Here is a 26,361-nt window from a genome sequence, read left to right on the forward strand (position 1 = left end):
CCTCCAAAATTCAGCTCAAGTGTCAGATCTTCAGTGAGGACTTCCCTGACCCCATCTGCTATGTAGAATGGACCCTCCCTCTCTGGAGCTCCCACTGTGCCTTGTGCACTATAATGATAATTATAGTATGTATCACAATGTATTGGAATTATCTGTCTTCATATCCGATTTCCCCACCAGGCTAATGGCTTCTTGAGAATATAAGATTTCTCATTCATCTCTGTATCCAGTGATTAACACAGGACTTGGCACACGGTAAGTGCCAAACAAATGTTTGTTGAACAAATAAATGAGAGATCGAATGAATGAAAAAATCTATACATCCAATTGCAATGTATTGATCGGGTAGAGATGAGTCCTGGAAGAGCGTCAGCTCACTAAGTGATTTCTGCAACCCAGCCATGACTCCCTCACCATCTGAGTCTCCCTTGGTCTAAATACAGGATCGTTGCAAATCCCAATACAGAAAAGACTCCAGGACACTGATATTAAGACAAAGCACCAAGCACAATTCCTTTATATGGCTCAGAAACAGGCACCAAAAACCATTTTTAAAGAGGAGCTGCAGAAATTGTCTTCAAATTGATCTTGGAAAGGATAGCTTCGTTGGCAGCTACCATTCTGTGCGGGTAGCGCTCAGAACAACAGGGCCATGGGATAGGAAGGCAGATTTGGGCTCAACATCGAGAAGAACTTTCTTGAGGCAAGTTCCCCATTTTCTGAAGAAGTTCCCCATTTACCTAAAAGTGAACAGTTACTTACCAAGCACCTATGGTTCCAGGTGTTGGATTACTCCCAGGAACAGCATAGAAAGGTAACTACCCTTGGAAATGACATGCTGGATAAGCCAAGGCAAAGTCTGGGTGATTCCAAGAATATTGCAGAGGGGGTCCTTTCAATCTAGACCCCCAGACATTGGACCAGATAATCTCTACAGTTCCTTCCAAATATCAGAGCTGTTTTTCTTGCCCTAATGCTCCTTTCCCAGTTATAAATTTCACATAGTGGCTTCTAGGGATCTTCTAGGGAGACTGGAGAAGATACTAAATATCTTCTATCAATGAATGTAAACTGAATCGTATCTCAACAAAGGGAGATAGAGGGAGGGAGGGAGGGGTGACGAAGGGAGGGAGGGAAAGAAGTGAGAACCTCAGGGACAAGAACCCAGACAGGCAGTCTGAGCAGATCCACAGGGCAAGGGTGGAAGAGGGACAGAAATTAAGGCCACCGGCGTCATCCAGGTGAGAGATGACAATAAGAGTGGTGGACACAGGCCTGGGAAAAGCTGGGGGGAAAATGTAAACTTGAGAAAGCAAGAACCACGTGCCTCTGGTTTGCCATTACATTCAGAACTTGGCACATAAGAGAGAACACAAAATTGAATAAATATATAGTAATGGAAGTGGGTGGGAGGGGACAAAAGCAAGAGGGCCATTATAGTTGGGATGATTGGGGTGAGGGGAGCTTTATGTATGTGAGAGATATGAAGAATACAAGAAATAAGGAGAAATGAGTATTAAGAAGTTTTGTTATGCCTTTTAATGTCAATTCTCTTTGTCATTTTCTCAAGAGGATTGCAATAAAAAATTAAGTTGCCTGTTCAACTACTTTTGGATTCTGGACTGATCATTCTTTGCATGAGATTCCTGTTGAAAACAGATAAAAAGTGGCCTACAGGGCTTCCCTGGTGGCGCAGTGGTTGAGATCTGCCTGCCGATGCAGGGCACACGGGTTCGAGCCCTGGTCTGGGAAGATCCCACATGCCGCAGAGCAACTAGGCCCGTGAGCCACAACTACTGAGCCTGCGCGTCTGGAGCTTGTGCTCCGCAAAAAGAGAGGCCGTGACAGTGAGAGGCCCGCGCACTGCGATGAAGAGTGGCCCCCGCTCGCCGCAACTAGAGAGAGCCCTTGCACAGAAACGAAGACCCAACACAGCCAAAAAAAAATAAATTAATTAAAAAAAAAAAAAAGTGGCCTACAATTTATATGCGTGATGATGTTTTTAACATGATAGGAGACCAAAGCATTAGTCAATCGGCAATGATATCTTTGAGACGCCGGTCTTACGCAAAATGAGAACGCCACAGAATTAGCTCGACATACAGCAAACTTAAAAGTCACTCCTAAGGTTTACTGATCTACAGTCAACTTGTTGTCTGGTCTTGTTAGATTGTCCAAATTTCCTTTTTGTGTTTTTTTCATGCCCTAGCTAAGGAAGAAGGCAGGAGTGGAGAAAGGACCAATGAGAAGATTTGGTGTGTGTGGTTTTAACTGGCAGTGACAGGTCCAGCACCTTGAGATACAAAAGGCCCCAGTAGCTCATGCAGCATGGGTTGTCCAAAGCAGCAGGAGAGGAACTCTCGGATGGATTTACAGCAGAAGTTAGATTCACTCTGACTTCCCAGCGGGTCAGTGGGCCACGGGATTGGATGACCTCTCCACTGGTGGGCATGGAAAATACTCTTGCCCTTGCATTGTTCTGGGAGCCAGATGCCGCTGGGAGCTGTCTCCTGCTCCATCATTCCACTAAGGAGCCACAGCCTTCAACATTTTCTTCCACTTCAATACAAAATATTACCTGAATTAATTCATGCAAAAGTCCCAAGAGTTAGCTATAATTGGCCTAATTTTATAGATCCCAGGGTCACACCGCTAGTAAACAGAGAAACATGATTCTCAGATCCAGTTTTCCAACGACTCTGTTATGGACTGAATGTTTGTGTTCTCCAAAATTCACATGTTGAAGCCCTAACCCCCAATGTGACTGTATTTGGAGATGGGGCCTTTAGGGGGGTAATTAAGGTTAAATTAGGTCATAAGGGTGGGGCCTTAATCCTATAGGACTAGTGTCCTTTATAAGAAGAGGAAGAGACACCAAGGATCTCTCCCTCTCTTTCTCTCTCTCTCTCTCTCTCTCTCTCTCTCTCCCCACCTCTCTCTCTCTCCCCTCCCCCCACCTGCACAGAGACAGCAAGAGAGCCCTCATTAAGAAACCAAATCAGCCAGAACCTTGATCATTGACTTCTAGCTTCCAGACCTGTGTGAAAATAATTGTTGTTCAAGCCACCAGTCTGTGGTTCATTGCTCTGGCAGCCCGAGCAGACTAAGACAGACACCAGCACCGTCTTAATGTGCCCCTGTCACCTGCCCCTCACTCTGAACTTTGCTCATCCTACTTCCCTGCACTTAGGTCCCTTTCCTGGCTCAGGTGCGCCAGCACCACTCAAATCTCTGAACAAGCATCACCCTCTCCAACAAAACGTTCCCAACCCTCCTTACACTGGCCCTGTACAGATGTCAGTAATCAGGACAGCAACAAACAGCATTTATTAAGCATAACCAGGCACTCTGCCATGCATGTGTCATTTACTCCTCCCATCCACTATTTCTACCCACTTTATCAAATGGGCACTATTTCTATCCACTTTGCAGATGAGGAAACTGAGGGTAGGCACCTTGCCCAAGGAAGTGGCAGGGCCCAGATTTGAACCCTGGCAGTCTGACTCCAGAGCTTGTGACTCTCCAGAGCAAGCTCCAGACCTTGCCCAACCTCATAGCACGTGAACACCTTATCACCTGCCCTGTTTATCACTTTGTCTCCTCCCACCAGACGGTGAGCTCGGCAGGGGCTGGGACCTTGTCGACCCATCTCGGCACCTCTATGCCTCCAATGCCCAGCTCAACGCCTGGTGCATCCTGGGTCTCACAGTGGCTTGGGGAATGAATGAACAAATGAATGAATGAATGCCTCAGCCTCACACTGGTAGCCACCTGTCACAGAGATCAGAAAATCTGCAGTGCCTTTGACTGTGGTTATTAACAAAGAACCTCAGTGTGGGATAATGAAAGTTATAGCGTGTGCCGTCTGTCCACACGGCCTCCCTCTGTCTCCATGCACACACGTCTGAGTGAATAGATAACTCACGCTGAGATTTACTTAAAAGGCATTTAACTCAGCTCGCACGTCTGCCAACCAAGCCTATTACTTGCAGTAATCTATTCTATGCATTACAATTTTGATTTCCAGCGCGGAGAGACGGTGGTGGGTTGGTAGGGTTATTTTTCCCCCTCTCGCCAGTTGAGTTATTGTCTGCTTTTGTGGAATAAATTGCTATAAGTTGAGTCACCAGCACCCCAAAATGGGCGAAAATATTCTAGATGCTCTATGGGCAGCTGACAACGTTACGGAAATACACAAAGTGTATGTCCAAGTTTACACGGATGGTGATGAGTTGTGAGGGATGTCGGGAGAAGGGAAGGGGTGGGGGGTGGCCTCAGGCAGAGAGATGCTCACAACTGCTTTTCCTCCTGCAACGGGGTTCAGCCTCTAGGAAGGGAGTTTGGGAGGTGAAAGGCCAAGATTTCAGCTACGAGGATAAACAAGGGGGCTGATCGCTGGAAAAACCAGCTTGGGAAATAAAATAAAACCAGCCTAGTAGGGATGGTACTGGGGACAATGCTGGTACCCTGCTCATATTCCCTTAGATGGCTCTTACCTGTCCTGTGTGCCCATCACCCAGCTTCTAGGTGCTTTGATTCTCAAGGCTACACCTGTAAACTCTCTTTGGAAGCCTGCCCTTGGGCTACTGGAGTGACTTTGCGACTCTGCAGTCCACCTCCCACCTCCAATCTCCAACCCCGTCCCCCCACCCCCAGGACAGCTCTCAGCCAGTGACTGTCTGGTGTGACAGTACGAAAGCCCAGAGCCCAGAGCTCCGAGTGGGGACGTGTTCTGAGGTTTAATATCCACTCCAGAGCTTCCCATGGAACCAGACTGATGCTGGGGCTTCGCCTAAGGTCGCGCGGTTGCTAGGCTTCTTCCCCTTCCCTGTCCTCCTTTCCCAACTTGCTTACAGGTTTCTCCGGGGAGCATCTCCTTAATAAACCACGTGGACACAAAGGTTGGTCTCAGGATCTGCCTCTGGGAAAGGACCCAGGGTTTGCCAGTCAGGGGGCTTCTAACAACTGCAAGGGTCTGTGGGAGTGGATTGTGGGAAATCCAGGAGCTGATGAGGCAGAAGTGTCCAGGGGAATTGAATGGGAGTTGAGGGCAGCAGCGGGATCCCCAGAAAATCCATCTGGCGCCCGAAAGAGAAGGTCAGCTCCACTGACCACTCCAAAGATCTGGAAGGCATGTGATGACACTACCAGGCAAATAAGAACTTTCCTGACCCCTTTTCCTCCTACCCTCCACATCCTCCTACCCAGTGCTCCACAACCCCAGAGGAGCCAGAAATAGCAGCTCTCAGTGGGAAAAAGAGAAGGACCATCCCCTTCCCAAGGCCAGAGCCCTATCTGCAGTCGGCCCAGCTGGATGGGGGAGGGAGGCATCTTACCTTGGAAACACACTGAAGTGCTGACTAATAGATTGGACTGTACATTCCAATTTCCGAACAAAGGTTCTGTTTTGTATCTTAAAGTGACCACAGGGGTTTCTCTTGCCTCAGCTGACCTGCGGAGCCATGAGGACACCAGAATTTTCCTCCAGGACCAGGGAAGGGACAACTCTTCTAAAGCCAGGGTTAGAGGGACAGGGAGAGACAATAATAAAGTGACTTTTAGAATTACACCTCACAAGTCCTGAATGTTCGACACACCAGTACACATATAATAGACATTTGCCATGGGTATTATTATTACCATCTGTACTGTAATTGATTTGCTGCATATAATGGTTTCTTATGACCCTAAGACAGACACTTTGTCAATGGGAACACTGGTGAGAATAGAGACAGAAAGGTCAGTTAGGAGGCTGATGAGATGAGGGACGATGTAGCAAATGCCAGGATTGGCTACCTAAAGCCACTTGCATTCCCCTTTCCCCCGCCTCCCTCTCCTATAGAGCCTGGAAAGTGAAATACTCACCTCCCCAGATTCCCCTGAGACCCGTGGGAGTCATGTGACATGGTTCTTGAGACATAGATGGAAGACTCTAGAGAAGGGTCCCCTTCCCAAATAAAAAGACGAAGGCTCTCAATTAAAAGGAGTGATGGCCTAGAATGTGGAAGTGATGGTCAGAGAAGCAGCAGCTATCTTGTGACCGTGAGAAGCAATGCCAACGCTGAGGATGGTGGAAGAGAAGAAGTAGGAGGAGCCAGGGTCTCTGACGACATCCTTGGGCTTCCGTTCCAATCCTGAACTGCCTGCCCCAAACTTCTTTTTGCATGTGATCAATACACTCTTTACCTTTTTAAGCCACTACAGCAGAGTTTCTTGGTACTCAGTCCTAGCCGATCTGAATGATGAGGGCTTGACCTAGAGAAGCTGTAGAGGGACAGAAGGGGGAATGTGGGTGATGCTTCGGAGATATAATTGATAAGACTTGACACCTGATTGGACATGAGGGGAGGAGGGAATCAAGGATGAAAAGAGTGAGTGTCTTGCCCTAGATAAGGAACAGAGGAGTAGAAGCAGATTTTAGTGGACAGAGGTAAATCCTCATCATTTTAACAAGTTGCTAAGAACTGAATTGTGTCCCCCTAAAATTCATATGTTGAACCCTAATGTGATGGCATTTGGAGCTGGGGCCTTTGGGAGGTAATTAAGTTTACATGAGGTCATGAGGGTAGCGCCCTCGTGATGGGACTAGTGAGCTTATGAGAAGAGGAAGGGACACCAGAGCTGTCCCCCTACCACATGAGGACACAACAAGAAGGCTGCCAGCCAGAGAGAGGGTTCTCACCAGGAACCCAATCGGCCAGCACCTTGACCTTGGACTTCCAGCCTCCAGAATACCGCGAAATAAATATCTGTTCCTTAAGCAAGCCAGTCTATGGTATTTTGTGTGGCAGCCCGAGCAAACTAATACCTAAGTACTGTGTGTTGTGCTAATGAATGAGTTTTTTCTCCTATTGTCCCAAAGTTGTACATAAACCCCAAAACTTAGGACAATGGGCACCAAATACTCTCACATCTGAACAGAGCTGTGACACAGCCACGGAGGAGGGGCTAAGAGAAGACAGAAGCACCTCTGCCCCCCAGTTGTCCCCCCTCCTAGAGCCCCTCCAGCCTCTATTAGCAGAAGAGCTAATATCTAAATTTAAGGGGATGCATTAGAGAAGGGAGCCTTGAACTAGGGGGAGAGGGCTGCAACTTTTCCTTTCCTGCCACATACCCCTCCTCTCCCCCAGCCAACCTCAAGAAAACCACTTACAAAGATTAGGGCTCAGTCTCCATTTGGGTTCCCCCAGAAGGAGACCTTGACACAAGGGTTGAAGGACAAGTGGTTCACTTGAGAGATGATCCCAGGAAACACCAGGAGGGGAGTGAGAAGGAGCTGGGGAAATGAGGGCAGTGAAAAGGGTTTGGTTATTGAGCAAGGGACCCCTTGAACAACGGAGATGAATCCCGCTGGGGAGCTCTGGGGTCAGGGATGAGCAGGAGCCCCAGATCTATCCCCCATCAAGGGACAAGGGAACAATGGGGGTTAATTCACCAACACTCATTAGCCATCAGCTGGGGGCTGCTGCTGGGCTGTTGATTCCCTGCACTTCTGTCTGCCACTCCTGCCAAGGCCCCCGTAGAAAGCTCTGGGGCAAAGAGATGCAGGGGCTGCCCCAGAAGTGAGCGAGTGAGCACTTCGGGGGGGAGCACCCCAGCACCTGCTCCAGGTGGCCTGAAAGGAAGGAGGCTGAGTCTGTGTTAATGTCGCAGGCTTTCCAACTTTCCCTCTAAGTCTAACTCAACGGGGAAGAAAAGAACTGGAGAGAGAGGATGGAGGAAGAAGCTGTGAGCTCCACCGTCAGCAACGGCGCGGGGGCGGGTGGTGAGGATGGCCAGAGGGCAGGACCGTGGAGAGGTCTCCACAGGGCCCTCAGAGAAACCCACACGGGGGCCCCTTGGCTCTCAGCCTTCCCACCCCCCGGCCCGTGCAGGTCCTTGCAGGTCCCTGGTGCCCCGGGTCAAGTGTGCGCTGGAGGGAGGGAAGAGGGCACGAACTGGAATGTGGAAGTGAAGTTCTCAGCTGCAAATAACCAGAGAGCTGTGGGATCCGCCTGCAGCAGTATGAGAGGGAGACGGTAGCATGTATTGCGCCCCCACGTGGTCAAGAAGGTCCAATACATCCATATGGCGATGCTATTGAGTACCAGACGCACAGCCCCGTGCTTGGCATGGGTGAGCTAGGTTAATCCGCTCAGCAACCTTACGAGGAAGGCATTACTGTCCTTATTGTACAGCTGAGAAACGTGAAGCTCATAAAAGCCACAGTTTGCTGAGAATCGTACAGCTGATATGTAGCGGAGTCCAAATTCAAACCCAGGCAGCTCTGCCTGACTTTTAGGTTAATTTTAGATGCCTCGGTCATTGACTGGTAGGTGAATTAAACAAATCATGGTAAATCCATACAACAGAATACTACTCAGTCATAAAAAGGAACAAACTACTGCTGCAAGACAGAACATGGGTGAATCTCAAAGACATTACCATACGTGAAAGGAGCCAGGCACTAAAGACCACATTCTGTGGGACGCCGTTTCTGTGAAATTCCAGAAAAGGCAAAATACAGGGACAGGAAACAGATCAGTAGTCGCCAGGGGCCAGAGATGCGGGAGGCAAGGGGGCCATGAGGAAACTGGGGGGGTGACAGAAGTGTTCTATATCGTGAGCATGGTAGAGCTTATGCTCTTGCGTGCCTTTGTCAAAACTGACAGATGGCCGCTTGAAATGGTCAATCTCACTGTATACAAATTATACCTCAATAAAGCTGATAAAAACCTTGGACGCCTGAGATGGAAGTGCCAGTGGAAATATCATGGCAGAGATGGGTCTGGAGTTCAGAGGACGTGCTCGGCTGCAGAGTTTGTGAGTCATCGGGGTATCCACGATAGACACCTGGGGAGTGGAGGAGCTTACCAAGGGAGAATATGCAGAGCGAGGAAGGCAGAAAAAGGAGCGTGCAACCCTGCAAAACCCCAAAACTGAAGGGGCAAGCTCAGGAAGGAGACTGCAAAAGAACCATCAGAGCAATGGAAGGAAAATCAGAAATGGTGTCCAAGAAGTGACCAGAGGGCTGTTATGTAAGCCCTTGGCTCTTCCTTGGCTGATGTGGCTCTGGAAACCGGGATGGCAGAGCGGGAGGAAAAGTGAAGCTAATGGGGGCAGCAGAGGGGGACCAGGCAGGAAGGGAGCAAAGCCTTTCCTGGTGCTTGAGTGGGTGCTGAGAAAAGCGTGGCTGACCTTCTCCCCATCCCCCTGCCCATGCTACCCACCCAGTGTCATCCTTGGTTCCTCAGACACGGAAACCCAGAAAACCACACCCTGCTGAGGACTCCAGACCTCCCCCAAGGGTGTTAGCAGAACCAAGGGGGCTCTGGCCATGTTAAGGCACGGGCTGGGGGCAGGGGTGGGAGGGGGCAGAAACAGAGAAATTAAAAGTCAGATGAGGGGCTTCCCTGGTGGCGCAGTGGTTGAGAATCTGCCTGCCAATGCAGGGGACACGGGTTCGAGCCCTGGTCTGGGAAGATCCCACATGCCGCGGAGCAACTGGGCCCGTGAGCCACAACTACTGAGCCTGCACGTCTGGAGCCTGTGCTCCGCAACAAGAGAGGCCGCGATAATGAGAGGCCCACGCACCGCGATGAAGAGCGGGCCCCACTTGCCGCAACTAGAGAAAGCCCTCACACAGAAACGAAGACCCAACACAGCCATAAATAAATAAATAAATAAAATAAAAAAATAAAAAAGTCAGATGAGAGGCAGCAGAGGAGAAAAAAGGAGAGAGGATAGGGAGAGAATCTAGAAAAAATCTCTGGCCAGGAGGGGCCTCAGATGAATTCTAGACCACCTCCCCCCACCTTGGAAATTGAGCAAGTGAGACAAAAGAGGAGAAAGAGGAAAAGATAAAAGCAGTGACACTGGCTGATGTTTGCGCCTCATTTATTCACTCAACAGACATGTGTAGACAGCTTACTGTGTGCTACAGACCAGGAATCAAGGTCAAAAAGGGCAGAGTCCGGCTCTCTGGGGGTCCACAGTCCGAAAGAGGGGACAGCCACGTCCCGTGGAAAGTTACTCTCTGTGCTGCTCACGAGTGTCAGTGTCTCAAAGCTCCCAGCCCTTAGTTCTCAAAGTATTTGCGTGAGCTGGGGTCAATACAGATTTGGGGGGTCTGAAGCTTATTCGGAGACGCCTCTTGTGGAAAAATAATTCAAAATTATAAATGAAAAATTGGGTACAAAAGTAGAAGGGGTCTGTGCAAGTGAGAGACCCTGACGCTTAAGCTTTTTTGGTTTTTATAGCAATTCCTGCTCTGACCACATATAAGTTGTAGGGAAAGTTAAGTACTTCTAAACTGGGCCAGCAGTGCCCTCTAGTGGAAACGCGGAGGAAAGCCTCAGAGGGCCCCAAAGCTCGGACACAGCTGCCCGCACAGCAGAAAGCCAGGCAGGCCAATTTGGCCATCGGCTTCCCCGAAGTTTCTCATCAGCCCCACCTTCCAACCCCAGAGTTGTGTCATTATTATTAGAGGTTCAGAGATCAGCATGTACAGTTACCTGTAGTTGGATTTGAGGCAAGTAACTTTACCCTTCTGAACTTCAGTTTCCTTTCCCATAAATAAGATGTATCTGTATACGATTAAATTAACTGTCTACTTCGGAGGGTGGTTCTAAGGATTAAATAAGATGACTCACATGTAAGTGCTTTATACAAAGGGCAGTTTGATGTGTACGTTATTTTTTAAGGAAAATGTATTGACATTGACCTATGTTTCTGCTTCTGAATCAACTCTTCTGAAGAAATCACCTTTACTATGCCCCCAAGAAGGACCATGCAGGGCCCCAGTTACACTGTGCAGGATGGAAAGGGGGTGTGTGTCTACCTCACGCACCACTCTGCAGCCCCCAGGAGAGTCAGGTGGGAGTTTATTCATCTCCGGAGCACCCCCAGCATTTCCACGTCTCACGGGCAATCACAGGCTTCAGAAAAAGCCACTGTGTGAAAGAGTGATTGGACAGGGTGTGAGATGGTTGAACCTAAGTAAGCACTGTCTTTTCATTCTAAGTATATTTTGACATAATTTCAGATTTAGAAAAAAAGCTGCAAGAATAGCGCAAAGAATTCTCATGTTCCCTCCACCCAAATTCCCCATGCACGCACCTGTACCACGTGTGCTGTATCCTCTCTCGATAGATGTGAGTGTATGTGCATTGTCTTCTGAAGCATCTGGAGTAAATGGCAGACGTGAGGCTCCTTTGCTCCTAAATCTTCAGTGCGTATTTCCAAAAAAAACAAGGACAGGCTCTTATAGAATCACAGTTCAATTATCAAAATCAGGCAAATAACATAAACTCAATACTATTATCTACTCCAAGAACCTTATTTTGATTTCACCAACTGTCCCAATCATGTCATCTATACAAAAGAAAATCCAGGATCATGCATGACATTCAATTGTTTTATCTTTTTAGTCCTCGTGAATTTGGGCCAGTTCCTCAATCTTGTGCCCTTGTGCATGCATGTGTGTGCACGCTTCACCACACTGACTTTTTTTGCGGGGGGGGAGTATTTTCTTTTGGCTGCGCTGGGTCCTCGTTGCTGCGCGCTGGCTTTCTCTAGTTGCAGCGAGTGGGGGCTACTCTTCGTTGTGGTGCGCGGGCTTCTCATTGCGGTGGCTTCTCTTGCTGCGGAGCACGGCCTCTAGACGCGTGGGCTTCAGTAGTTGCGGTGCACAGGCTTCGGTAGTTGCAGCAAGCGGGCTCAGTAGTTGCAACACCTGGGCTCCAGGGCACACAGGCTTAGTTGCTCTGCGGCATGTGGGATCTTCCCAAACCAGGGATCAAACCCGTGTCCCCTGCATTGGCAGGTGGATTCTTAACTACTGCGCCACCAGGGAAGTCCCCACACTGACTTTTTTTAAGACTTTTTTGAGGGGGGACATCCCTGTTGGTGCAGTGGTTAAGAATCCGCCCGCCAATGCAAGGGACACGGGTTTGAGCCCTGGTCTGGGAAGATGCCACATGCCACGGAGCAACTAAGCCCGTGTGCCACAACTACTGAGCCTGTGCTCTAGAGCCCGCGAGCCACAACTACTGAGCCTGCATGCTGCAACTACTGAAGCCTGTGCACCTAGAGCCCGTGCTCTGCAACAAGAGAAGCCACGGCAATAAGAAAACTGCGTACCGCAACAAAGAGTAGCCCCTGCTCACCGCAACTAGAGAAAGCCCGTGCACAGCAACGAAGACCCAACACAACCAAAAATAAATAAATAAAATACAGAAATTTTTTTAAAAAAAGACTTTTTTTTTAGAGCTGTTTTAGGCTTAGAACAAAACTGAGAGAGAGGTACGGATATTGACATTTTAAAGAGGACAGCCTAGTAATATTGTAGAACATCTTTCATTTTGGGTTGTCTGATGTTTCCTCCTAATTACATTTGGGTTATGCATCTTTTGTAAAAATAACACGAGAGTGATGTTTTCTTCCCAGTGCCTCGTATCGGGAAGCACATGATGTCAATTTTTCCCCTGCTGGTGATGTTAACTTTGATGCCTGGCTAAAGTGGCATCTGCCAGGTTGCTCCAGTAATGTTGCCGGTTTTTCCTTTGCAATTAATAAGTACCTTGTGGAGAGCTAATTTAAGACTATGTAATATTCCATTACTCCCCAACTTTACCCACTATATCAGCATCCTTTGCCCACTGCCATCTGAGTCAATTATAACTATGATAGTTGCCAAATGGTGATTGTCTAATGCCATCATTTTTTTTCTCTGTTTATTGGCTTTTCTTCATAAGGAAGCACTTTCTCTTCTAGCCCATTTTTTATTTACTTACATTTATCAGTGGACTCAATGATTCTTCCTTTATTCAGGGGTTGTAATTTGTTACTACCATTGTTTATTTTCATGCTCGAATGGCCCCAGATTTGGCCAGTAAGAAAGATTGAGAGAAGAGTAGGTTTGGGGGCGAGTGGGAATAAAGTATATTTTTAATGTCACAAGAAGACAGTCCTCAGCAAGGGCCTAGGATATAGCAAGGGCCTAGGATTTAGCAAGGACTGGAAAGTAATGGGAAGTCATCCCTCTCATTTGCATAGCCACAGTTTTACATACAAGAAGAGCCTGCAGGAAGAAGAGGGAAGAGGACTCTGATCCCTTCCCTCTATAGTTTAAAGTCACTAAAATATTTCTTATGGGCCACAGTAGCCCCAACTGGAGCTTGATTGCTGGAAAGGAAGATGCAGGAAGGAAGTCTGCCCTGGGATGGGGAGCTGGGAATTGAGGGGCACAATGATGCACCAGTGACCTGGACTCAGCACTGAGATTCTGTCCTCAGGGAGAGGTCATGGTCCAGCCATCTGGCGCTGTGGATGTGCCATGGGGACAAGACATGGCTGCCATCATCCTCTGGGAGCTCATCACTGGAGAGCTGCTGGGACCTTTGGGGACCCATGTGACTCCCCTGACTGAGCATAACACAGAGAGAAGGAGGAAGGCAAAGGTGGGGTCACAGGGAGTGGGCAGTCCTGCTGGAGGTCAGGGAGGGCTGTTGGGGACCAGGAGGGGCAGATGAAAGCCAAATCATGGGTATGTGAAAAGACCTCTGGGCATTTAGGAGACCCAAGGGAAAACTGGGCCCCCTCTAAATAAATTGAGGGCTCAGAGCAGTTGCCATTTGAGCAACTCTGCTGGGTCCATGAAGTGGAGAACTTCAGGGATACACTTCCTGAATCCCTGGACATTGAACCAGAATTACCAGCCTTCAGACACAAGGACAGGGTGGGGAGTGACTTGTCTGGGGGGGGTCAAGAAAAAGTGAGTTTTCATCTCAGTAATGCCATCAAATTACTGTGTGATCTGGGATATGTCACTCTTCACATCTGAAAAACCAATAGGATAAGACCAGCCAGGTACCAAAAGGAGTACTTATGAGAAGAAAATGTATATCTTGAATGACCAAGCAAATGACTTGGTATCTGTGAATGTGTCCTTCAGTTTGTTGGGTAGTACAGAAAATTACCAGATATGTACACCAGGTTGATTTCTCTTACACTGGACTTGACCAGGAGATCGCGGCTTTGAGAACATTTTGAAAGAGTAAAATTCAAAAGGTTATTAATGCATTTCAGGAGGTCTGGGTGAAAGAGGTAGCGTTGTTTCCATCATCAAGGATCAACCTTAATTAATCATCTCATAGGCAGAAGGCATAGAGAGGAGGGAGAGAGATGGAAGCCCCCAAATCAGAGACATAACAGAATCCAGGAAGCCAAGGGTAGGAAAAATACAGAAGTCCATTCAACCACTTTGGAAAGCAACCTGGCAATATCCAGTAAAGGTAATTATATGAACTAGGATACAGCATTTCCACTCCTAGGAGATATCTCAAGGAAACTCTCACACAATTGCACAGGGCACTTAAACAAGATTGCTGTGCTACTGTTTACAATAATTTTTTTAATGGATACAATTTATTTTATTTATTTATTTATTTATTTTGGCTGCACTGGGTCTTCATTGCTGCGCATGGGCTTTTCTCTAGTTGTGGAAAGCAGGGGCTACTCTTTGTTGTGGTGCGCGGGTTTCTCTTGTTGCGGAGCACAGGCTTTAGGCACGCGGGCTTCAGTAGTTGTGGCATGCAGGCTCAGTAGTTGTGGCTCGCGGGCTCTAGAGCACAGGCTCGGCAGTTGTGGCGCACGGGCTTAGTTGCTCTGCGGCATGTGGAATCTTCCTGGACCAGGGCTCGAACCCATGTCCCCTGCATCGGCAGCCAGATTCTTAACCACTGCGCCACCAGAGAAGTCCTTGTCTTTCTTTAGAATGTCTTAGGCTGCTGTAACAAAATACCACAGACTGGGTGGCTGAACAACAAACATTTGTTTCTCATAGTTGTGGAGGCTGGAAGTCCAAGATCAAGCTGCTGGCAGATCCAGTGTCTGGTGAGAACCCACTTTCTGGTCTGCAGATGGTCTTTTCCTCATTGCATCCTCACGTGGCAGAGAGTAGGACAAGAGAGAGGAAGAAAGCTCTCCTACATCTCTTTTTACAAGGGCACTAATCCCATTTGTGAAGGCTACATCCTCATGAACCTATTAACTCACAAAGGTCCTACCTGCAAACACCATCACATTGGGGATTAGGTTTCAACATATGAATTTGGGGGGGGGGGGGACACTTTCCGTCTATAGCACCATATTTTTTTCCATATTTTACTTTTAATTTATTTGTGCTTTGTATTTAAGGTGGGTTTCTTATATAAGCAGCATATAGTTGGGAGGTTTTTTTCCCCAACCTGTCAATTTCTTTTATTTTTGTATTGTTTAGGTCATTTCCATTTAATACAATTATTGATATGGTTGGTTTCAAGCTACCATCTTGCTACTTGTTTTCTGTTTCTCCCATCTTTACTTTGTTCTCTTTTCTCTCTTTTTCTGCCTTCTTTTGGACTAATTAAGTATTTTTATGATTTCCTTCTATCTCTTTCTTTGGCTTACGAGCTGTAACTCTTTTGAGTGTTTCTGTGATTGCTTCAAGATTTACACTATACATCTTTAACTTATCTCAGTCTGTCTTCAAGTGATATTTACCACTTCATATATATTACAAGGATCTTTCAACAATTTACTTCTTTTTTTACCACTCTTGACCTTTGTGATGTTGTTGTCATTCATCTTATTTTACATATGTTTTTAAAAACCCACAATTCGTTGTGAATATTTTTGCTTTGAAAAGCCAATTTTCACTTAAAGAGATTTCAAAGGAAAAAAGCTTTCACATTTACACACATAGTTACCACTCCCAGTGCTGTTTATTCCTTTATGCAAATCCAGATTTCATCTGGGATCATATTCCTTCCATCTAAAGGAATTCCTTTCACATTCTTGTGAAGGTCTGCTGGTAATGAAATTTTTAGCTTCTGAAATTATTTCTTTTTTACATTTTTATATCAGTTATAGCTTCATTTGAAAGATACTTTTGCTGGGTATAGAATTCTAGGTTGACTTCTTTTTCAGGACATTACAGATGGTGCTCCACTGTCTTCTGGTTTACACTGTTTCGAACAAGAAGTCTGATGTCATCCTTATCTGTGCTCTTTTTTGTGTAATATGTGTGGGGTGCCAAAGATCACCCACATATTCAGAAATCTGTTAGAAGGACTCATAGGATTCACCATATAGCTGTACTCATGGCTAAGATTAATTATAGCAACGTATAAGGATACACCGTAAGGATACAATATAGTAAGGATACACAGTAGGGGTACACAGTGAGTATACATAAGGGGAAAAGACAAAGGAACAGCCTGGAGGAACCCATGTACAGACTTCCTTATGCTCTCTCTCCCATAAGTCGTCACACAGTGCACTCTTCCTCTGCAGTAAAAATGAAGGAACATGTGTGATATTCCTGCCCAGAGAAGCCCATTGGATACTCAAAGCTTATATTGGGGGGTTGGTCATGCCAACTCTGCCTAGCATGTACTAAAATTCCAGACTTCCACAGAGAAAGCAGGTGTTCATCATAAATCACATTGTTTGCACAAACGGCAGGCACAGTGCACCACTCCTACCAGTTAGGAAAGGGTGGAAACCGCCCCCCCCCAAAAATCCAACTTCATAGACACCAGCCAAGGGCCAAATTTTCTAAGGAAAGTAGTCTTAGGCCTGCAATGTTAAGTCTTTTCTGCACAAAATGTCTTCTTTTTCTATTTATGCCTTTAAGATTTTCTCTCTATCACTGCTTTTAAGCAATTAGATAATGATGTGCCTTGGTGTCATTTTCTTTATGTTTGTGATTTTGGAAAATTTGGAAAATTTTATACCAATATTTCTTCAAATAGTTTTTTTGTATCCACTCTCTCTCCTCTCTCTCTTCTTTCAGGGACTCAAATTACACTTTACATTAAACTTAATCTTTTCCTACAGCTCACTGATACTCTTCATTTTGGCGTGGGGGGGGGGGGTATTTTCTCTCTGTTTCATTTTGTATAGTGTCTCTAGCTATATCTTAAAGTTCATTAAACTTTTCTTCTTCAGTGCCTAATTGACCATAAATCCCATTTAGTATATTTTCCATCTCAAATGTTGTAGCTTTCATCTCTAGAAATTTTATCTAAGTCTCTTACTTTCTGATATTTTTGACATCTTTATTGAAATATAATTGACATGTATTAAACTGCACATATTTAAAGTATGATATTAGATGAAGTTTTGACATATATAAACACCAATGAGACAATCGCCACAATCAAGGTAATAAAATAATATAGAGTGCATCCACGGACCACAGTCGAATCAAACTAGAAACAAAGATACAGGAAAATCTCCACATGCTTGAAAACTAAGCAACACACTTTTAATAATCCTTAAGTTAAAGAGGAAGTTTCAAAGAAATAGACAAATAACACTGAATGAATATAAAACATATGAAAATCATGGGACACAGCTAAAGCAGGGACAAGAGGGAAATGTATAGCATTAAATGCACAGATTAGAAAAGAGGAATGTGGGTGACATCAGAAACACAGCAGAGTGAAAAATCTACCCTTGTCTCTCCCCGTCAATCTACAGCCAGTAAAAAAAAATCCACAACTCAACAAAGGTGCCTCTGCCCAACATAACAGGTCACCGAAGAATTTCACACATTTGCACATCTAAAGGTGGGTGGGCTGTAACACACAGAGGAGGGAACAGCAGCCATGGTTCCTGCAATCCTAGCGCTCTGACCAGGCAGCAGAGCCCACAGCTTCAGAGAACCCAGTGACAGCAAGGAAGGCAGCACACATGACTCCAGTCACCCAACCACACCAGTGCCCACAGCCACTGCTAACTGGGCAGCAGCAGCAGTGAGGCCTGGGACCCCATCCCTCCAGCTGCTGAGGCACCCATGATCCCAGCCCCCACCTCCCTCCATTCACAGTGGCAGAATTCATGAACCCAACAACAATGGACAAGGTAGAGGCACCTGCATGACCCTGGCTTCTCCCGCTGCATTGACCCCTCCCTCCACAGCAGCAGAGCCTGTGACTCAGGGGGTCCCAGATGCAAGGGAAGAGCCCACCATCCCGGCGATGACAGAGGCTCTGGCAGAAGCAAGGCAGCAAACACCCAGGTGGCACACGAAGCAACAACAAAGGCACAGAGCCACACCTCTTACAGAGCCAGTGGAGGCTGGAAAGTGCCACGCTCAAATTTTACCAGGGGCAGCTCAGGCAAGAGAAACCAAAAATGTGTATGACAGTGCCACCTACCAGAAAACAAAAGAAAGGAGTCAAACACCTAACCTGTCTTTTAATATCAGCAGAGGAATAATCATCAAACAACATGAAGAGCCACAGTAACACTACACAAAAAGAAAACGACAATTCTCCAAAAGCCAAACTTAAAGTCACAAAATATTGCAATCTAATGGATAGAGAATTCAAAACAGCTGTCATGTAGAAACTCAACAAGATGCAAGAAAACACAGGAAGGCAGTTTAATGAGCTCACGAATAAAATTAATGAACAGAAAGGATATTTTACCAAAGAGATTGAAATTCTAAAAAAGAACCAAACAAATTCTGGAGCTGATGGACACAATAAACGAGATAAAGAATGCATTAAAAAGCATTGGAAATACAGCAGACTATATGGAAAAAATAATTAGTGAGCTCAAAGACAAATCTAAAAATGATACAAGAGAAAAGGTAAACAAGACATTTTTAAAATGAGGAAATCCTACAAGAGCTATTCAACTCTTTTAGGAAGGGCAGCATTAGAGTAATGAGTATCCCAGAAGGAGAAGAGAAGGAAAAGGGAGCAGACAGATTATTTAAAGAAATAATAGCTGAGAACTTCCCAAACCTGGGGAAGGAACTGGATATATAAGTCCATGAAGCTAAGAGAACACCTAATTACCTTAATGCAAAAAGACCTTCTCCAAGACACATAATATTAAAATTGCCAAGAGTCAATGACAAAGAAAGAATTTTAAAGAATTTCCAGCTAGGGGAAAAAGGATGGTAATCTACAAAGGAACTCCAATTAAGCTATCAGCAGATTTCTTAACAGAAACCCTACAGGCCAAGAGGGAGTAAAATGACATTCTCAAAATACTGAAAGATTAAAAATTGTCACCCAAGAATATTCTAGGGGAGTTGCCTGGTGGTCTAGTGGTTAGGATTCAGCACTTTCACTGCCGTGGCCTAGGTTCAATCCCTGGTCAGAGAACTGAGATCCCACAAGCTGTGCAGTGTGGCCAAAATCTTTTTTAAAATTCTATACAACAAAGTAATCATTCATATATGAATAAGAAATAAAGACCTTCTCAGACAAACAAAAGCTGAGGGAGTTCATCAACACTAGACCTGCCTTATAAGAGATGTTGAAAGGAGCTTTCTACCAGAAAAAAAGCAGTCAAAATACACAAAACTTTGAACAAGGTGATAAGCAGACAGAACCAGAAAACTGCAACTCTCTATCAGAATTTATAGGTTTTTACATGCTCTATTATAGTATAAAGGTTAAAGGGAGAAAAAAGAAGGCAGAAAAATAACTACAGCTATCTCAGTTTGGTAACAAACTCACAACATAAAAAGGCATAATTTAAGACAAAAGAAACATAAAAGGGTAAGAGGTAAAGGACAGAATACATAAAACTAAATGAAGACAAGATGCAAGCAACAGAAAAAGGACAACTTTATCTTTGAGGCATTTTATACAAGCCTCCAGGTAACCACAAAACATAAACATGGAGCATAGAAACACAATATTTTTTAAAAAGGAAATTCAGAAAAATATAGAAAACCACCAAACCAAAATGGCAGCCAGAAATACAAGGAAAAGAAACAATAGAGATATAGAGCAATCAGAAAACAAAAAATAAAATGGCAGTATCGGGACTTCCCTGGTGGCGCAGTGGTTAAGAATCCGCCTGCCAATGCAGGGGACACAGGTTCAATCTCTGGTCCGGGAAGATCTCACATGCCACGGAGCAACTAAACCCATGCACCACAACTACTGAGCCTGTGCTCTAGAGCCCGCGAGCCACAACTACTGAAGCCTGTGCTCCTAGAGCCCGTGCTCCACAACAAAAGAAGCCACTGCAATGAGAAGCCTGCACACCACAACAAAGACCCAACGCAGCCAAAAATAAAAATAAAATTAATTAATTAATTTTTAAAAATGCAGTACCAAATCCTAATATATCCATAATCACCTTAAATGTAAATGGATTGAATTCATCAGTCAAAAGACACAGAGTGGGACTTCCCTGGTGGCCCAGTGGTTAAGAATCCATTTGCCAATGCTGGGGACATGGGTTCGATCCCTGGTCCAGGAAGATCCCACATGCCACGGAGCAACTAAGCCCATGCACCACAACTACTGAGCCTGCGCTCTAGAGCCCGCGAACCACAACTAGTAAGCCCTCGCGCAACAACTACTGAGCTCATGCGCCACAACTACTGAAGCCCGCATGCTCTAGGTCCTGCATGCTGCAACTACTGAGCCCATGTGCCACAACTACTGAAGCCCACGAGCCTAGAGCCCATGCTCCGCAACAAGAGAAGCCACCACAATGAGAAGCCCATGCACCACAGTGAAGAGTAGCCCCTGCTTGCCACAACTAGAGAAAGCCCACGCGCGGCAGTGAAGACCCCAACGCAGCCAAAATAAATAAATAAATAAATAAAATTTTAAAAAGACACAGAGTGACTGGAGGGATTAAAAAACAAGACCCAACTATAAGCCGCCTCCAGGAAACATACCTCAGCTCTAAAGACACACATAGGCTAAAAGTGACGGGATGGAAAATAATACGTCAAGCCGATACTTCAAGCCAAAAGAAAGCATGTGTGGCCATCCTCATATCAGACACAATAGACTTCAAGCCAAAAAGGTAACAAGAGATAAAAATGGACAGTATATAATAACAAAGGGGACAATTCATCAAGAACACATAATAGTGATTAATACCTATACACCAAACATAGGAGCACCAAAATATATAAAACAATTATTAACAGACCTGAAGGGGAAATTGACAGCAACACAATAATAGTAGGAGATTTTAACACCCTGCTTACATCAGTGGATAGATCATCCAGACAGAAAATCAAAAAGGAAACAGCGGCCTTAAATGAAACATTAGACCAGATGGATTTGATAGATTTGTACAGAATATTCCATCCAAATGCAACATACATATTCTTCTCAAATGGAAACTTTGAAACTGCGTGCAAATGGAACTTTCTCAAGAATAGACCATATGTTGGGACACAAAACAAGTTTCAGTAAAGTTAAGAAGATTGAAATTAAAGACTGAAATTTAAGAAGGCTGAAATTGTATCAAGCATATTCTCCAATCACAATCGAATGAAACTAGAAGAAAACTGCAAAAATCACAAATATGTGGAGACTGAACAACATGCTACTGAACAACTATTGGGTCAATGAAGAAATCAAAAAGTACCTGAAGACAAATGAAAATGAAAATACAACATACCAAAATCTATGGGATACAGCAAAAGCGGTACTAAGAGGGAAGTTTATAGTAATACAGGCCTACCTCAAGAAACAAAAATCTCAAGTAAATAATCTAACCTTACACCTAAAGGAACAGAAGGGACATACCTCAACATAATAAAAGCCATATAAGACAAACCCACAGCTAACATCATACTCAACAGTGAAAATTGAAAGCTATCCCTCTAAAATCAGTAACAAGACAAGGATGCCCACTCTCACCACTCTTCTTCAACATAGTATTAGAAGTCCTAGCAAGAGCAATTAGGCAAGAAAAAGAAATAAAATGCATCCAAATTGGAAAGGAAGAAGTAAAACTGTCATTATTTGCAGATGACATGATTTTTATATATAGAAAACCCTACAGATTCCACCAAAAAACTATTAGAAATAATAAACGAACACAGTGAAGTTGCAGGATACAAAATCAATATACAAAAATCTGTTGCATTTCTATATGCTAACAATGAGCTAGCAGAAATAGAAATTAAGAAAATAATCTCATTTACAATTGCCATAAAGAAGAATAAAATACCTAGGAATAAATTTAACCAAGGAGATGAAAGACTTGTACATTGGAAACTACAGTAAGTCCCCTATGTACAAACGAGTTCCGTTCTGAGAGTATGTTTGTAAGTCCAATTTGTTCAAAGTTAGCCTAGGTACCCAACTAACACAATTGGCTATGTAGTACTGCACTGTAATAGGTTTATAATACTTTTCACACAAATAACACATAAAAAAACAAACCTTGAAAAGTACAGCAGTACCAGCTACATCGCTGCTGCTTTTACGCTTGCTTCCATACATGCTGGGCTTGAAATAAAAGATACTGTACTACTGTACTCTACACAGTACTGTAAAGTACACAAAAGTGCAACCACTTGTAGAGGATGCATGCACATGACAATGTATGCCAGACGTGTGAACTAACTTACATGATTGGACATGTGACACACATTCATATCTTTGAAAGTTCGAAACTTGAAGGTTTGTATGTAGGAGACTTACTGTATAAGACATTGTTGAAAGAAACTGAAGACACAAATAAATGGAAAGATATTCTGTGCTCATGGAATGGAACAATTAATGTCAAAATGTCCTTATTATCTAAAGCAATCTACAGATTCAATGCAATCCCTATCAAAATCCCAAGGACATTTTTCACAGAAAAAGAACAAAAGATATATAGTTTATATGGAACCACAAAAGACCCCAAATAGCCAAATTAATCTTGAGGAAAAAAAGAACAAAACTGGAGGTATCACACTTCCCGATTGCAGACTATATTACAAAGACATAGTAATTAAAACTGCATGGTATTGCCAGACAAATAGATGTATAGATCAATGGAAAAGAACTGAGAGCCCAGAAATAAACCCACATATATATGGACAATTAATTTACAGCAAAGGAGCAAAGAACATACAACGGAGAAAGGATAGTCTCTTCAATAAATGGTGCTGGGGGACATCCCTGGTGGTGCAGTGGTTAAGAATCCACCTGCCAATGCAGGGGACACGGGTTCGATCCCTGGTCCAGGAAGATCCCACATGCCGCTGAGCAACTAAGCCCGTGTGCCACAACTAATGAGCCTGTGTGCCACAACTACTGAAGCCCGCATGCCTAGAGCCCATGCTCTGCAACAAGAGAAGCCACCACGATGAGAAGCCCACGCACCACAACGAAGAGTAGCCCCCACTCACCACAACTAGAGAAAGTCCATGAGCAGCAACAAAGACCCAACGCAGCCAAAAATAAATAAATAAATAAATTTACATAAATAAATAAATAAATGGTGCTGTGAAAACTGGACGGCCACGTGCAAAAAAATGAAACTAGACCACTATCTCACACCATACACAAATTATTTCAAAATGGGTTAAAGACTTGAATATAAGACCTGAAACCATAAATCTCTGAGAAGAAAACATAGGCAGTATGCCCTTTGACATTGGTCTCAGCAGTATCTTCTAGATATGTCTCCTCAGGCAAGGAAAACAAAGGCAAAAATAAACAACTGAGATTACATCAAACTAAAAAGCTTCTGTACAGCAAAGGAAACCATCAATAAAATGAAAAGACAACCAACCAAATGGGAGAAGATATTTGCAAATGATATATCCAATAAGAGGTTAATATCTCAAATATATAAAGAACTCATACAACTCAACAGCAAAAAAAAAAAAACATACAACCCAGTTTAAAAGTGGGCAGAGGAGCTGAATAGGCATCTTTCCAAAGAAGACATACAGACTGCCAACAGGTGCATTAAAAGATGTTCAACATCACTAATCATCAGAGAAATGAAAGTCAAAACCACAGTGAGATATCACCTCACACCTGTTAGGATGGCTGTTATCAAAAAGGCAAGAAATAACAAGTGCTGGCAAGGATGTGGAGAAAAGGGAACCCTCTTACACTGTTGGTGGGATATAAATTGGTACAGCCACTATGGAGAACAGTATGGAGGTTCCTTAAAAAATTAGGAATAGAACTACCATATGATCCAGCAATCCCACTTCTGGGTATTTATGCAAAGAATACAAAAACACTAATCCAAAAAGATATCTGCACCCCCATGTTCATCATGGCATTATTTACAATAGCCAAGATATGGAAACAACCAAAGTGCCCATCAACAGATGAATGGATAAAGAAGATGTGGCATATACATACACAATGGAATAATACGCAGCCATAAAAAATACGAAATCTTGCCATTTGGGACAACACACGCATGAACCTTGAGGGTATTACACTAAGTGAAATAAGCCAGACAGAGAAAGATAAATACCATGATTTCACTCATACTGGAATATAAAAAACTAATAAACAAACAAAAACAAAATAAATGAGCAAACCAAGCCAAACAAAAACAAACACATAGATACAGGGAACAGAGTAGTGGTTACCAAAGAGGAAGGGGTGGGGGGAGGGTGAAATGCATAAAGTGGATCAACTGTATTGTGATGAATGGAAAATAAATTTTTGGTGGTGAGCATGTTGTAGGGTATACAGAAGTAGAAATATAAATGCTGTACACATCAAACTTATATAATGTTACAAATCAATGTTACTTCATTTTTAAATAAATTTTTTAAAAACTAAAAAAAAAAAAAAAAAAAAGAGGAATATCTCAAACTGATAATTGAAGCTTCTGCCTAATGATCCTAGAAAGGAAGAGAAAATTAAGCCCAAAGCAACAGAAAGAAGGAAATAATAAAGTTAAGGGCAGAAACCAACAAAATTGAAAACAGGAAAACAACAGAGAAAATCAATGAGACAAAAATCAATAAATTTACAGAGAGAGAGCACAAGGGGGTAGAGAGAGAGAGAAAGAGAACAGAGATTACCATTATCAGGACTGAAACAGGAGCTATCACTACAGACCCTGCAGACACCAAAACAATAATATGGAAATACTATGAACAACTCTATATACAGTTGTAGGTTTGTGACTCTTTTGTTTTTGACAAATAAAAAATTTTATAATTTAAGGTGTACAACATGATGTCTTGGTACATGTATATATTGTGAAATGATCAAACTAATTAATATATCCATCACCTCCCATAGTTATCATTTGTATGTATGTGCAATGAGTATACTTGAAATCTACTCTGTTAGCAAATTTCAAGTACATAGTACATTATTATTAACTATAGTCACCATTCTGTACACTAGTTCTCCAGAATTTATTCATCTTACAACTGAAAGTTTATACCCTTTGATCAATACCTTCCCTTTTCCCATACCCCACAGCCTCTGGTAAACACCACTCTACTCTCTTTTTCTGTAAGTTTGGCTTTTTCAGATTCCACATATAAGTGATATCATACAGTATTTGTCTTTCTCTGTCTGACATTTCATTTAGTATAATATCCTTAAGGTCCATCCATGCTGTCACAAATGACAGAATTTCCTTCTTTCTCATGGCTGAATAATATTCCATTGTATACATGTACCACAACTTCTTTATCCACTCATCCATTGATGGACACTTAGGTTGTCTCTATGTCTTGGCTATTATGAATAATGTTGCAATAAGCATGGCAGTACAACTATCTCTTCGAGATCCTTTTTCACTTTCTTTGGATAAACATCCAGAAGAGAGATTCCTGGATCATATATGGTAGTTCTATTTTTAATTGTTTTAAGAAACTTCATACTGTTTTCCACCATGACTGTACTAATTTACATTCCCACCAACAGTGCACAAGGGTTCCCTTTTCTCTACATCCTCACCAACACTTGTTATTTCTTGTCATTTCGATGATAGCCATTCTAACAGAATACGGTTTCTCATTGTGGTTTTGATTTCCATTTCCATAATAAGTACTGATGTTGAGCACCTTTTCGTGTACCCTTTGGCCATCTGTATGTCTTCTTTAGGAAAATGTCTATGCAGTTCCTCTGCCTAGTTTTTAATTGGATTGTTTGGGGTTTTGCTATTGAGTTGCATGGGCTCTTTATATATTTTGGATATTAACCCCTTATCAGATATATGATTTGCAAATATTTTCACCCATTCCATTGACTGCCTTTTCATTTTGTTGATTATTTCTTTTTCTGTGCAGAGACTTTTTCACTTGATGTAGTCCCACTTACCATTTTTTCCTTTTGTTGTTTGTGCTTTTGGTATCATATCCAAAAAACTGTTGCCTCGTAAGGTAGTTTTAATTAGGTCCCATCACTCCCAGAAGTCACTCCCAAAAGGGCCCTGACTAATGTACAACCCATCACTGCATCACCCATCAGGCCTAGCACAAAGAAGCCGATTAAAACCCAGCTGAAAAGGGCAAAGCACAGAAAAATGGTCTGAAGAAGAAAATGTCCAAATGAAGCACAACTTGTTGGGCCACCACCTGCTACTGCCATGCACTGGGCAGTTTTACTTGGGTCAGGTGGACCAGAGAAC

At 43.8% G+C, this 26,361-nt stretch overlaps 1 long non-coding RNA gene across 1 annotated transcript in view; it reads right to left on the reverse strand.

Annotated features, from left to right (window-relative positions):
* The window catches only part of LOC309608644, a 144,763-nt gene that overhangs the window by 115,844 nt on the left and 2,558 nt on the right, over positions 1–26,361 (reverse strand). Inside the window, exon 2 of the long non-coding RNA XR_014233029.1 lies at positions 11,098–11,204. This is a non-coding gene — a long non-coding RNA (uncharacterized lncRNA). The remainder of the gene's footprint in view (positions 1–11,097; positions 11,205–26,361) is intronic.

This window comes from Balaenoptera borealis (assembly GCF_965194805.1).
Source record: "Balaenoptera borealis genome assembly, chromosome: 13".
Classification (NCBI taxonomy): domain Eukaryota; kingdom Metazoa; phylum Chordata; class Mammalia; order Artiodactyla; family Balaenopteridae; genus Balaenoptera; species Balaenoptera borealis.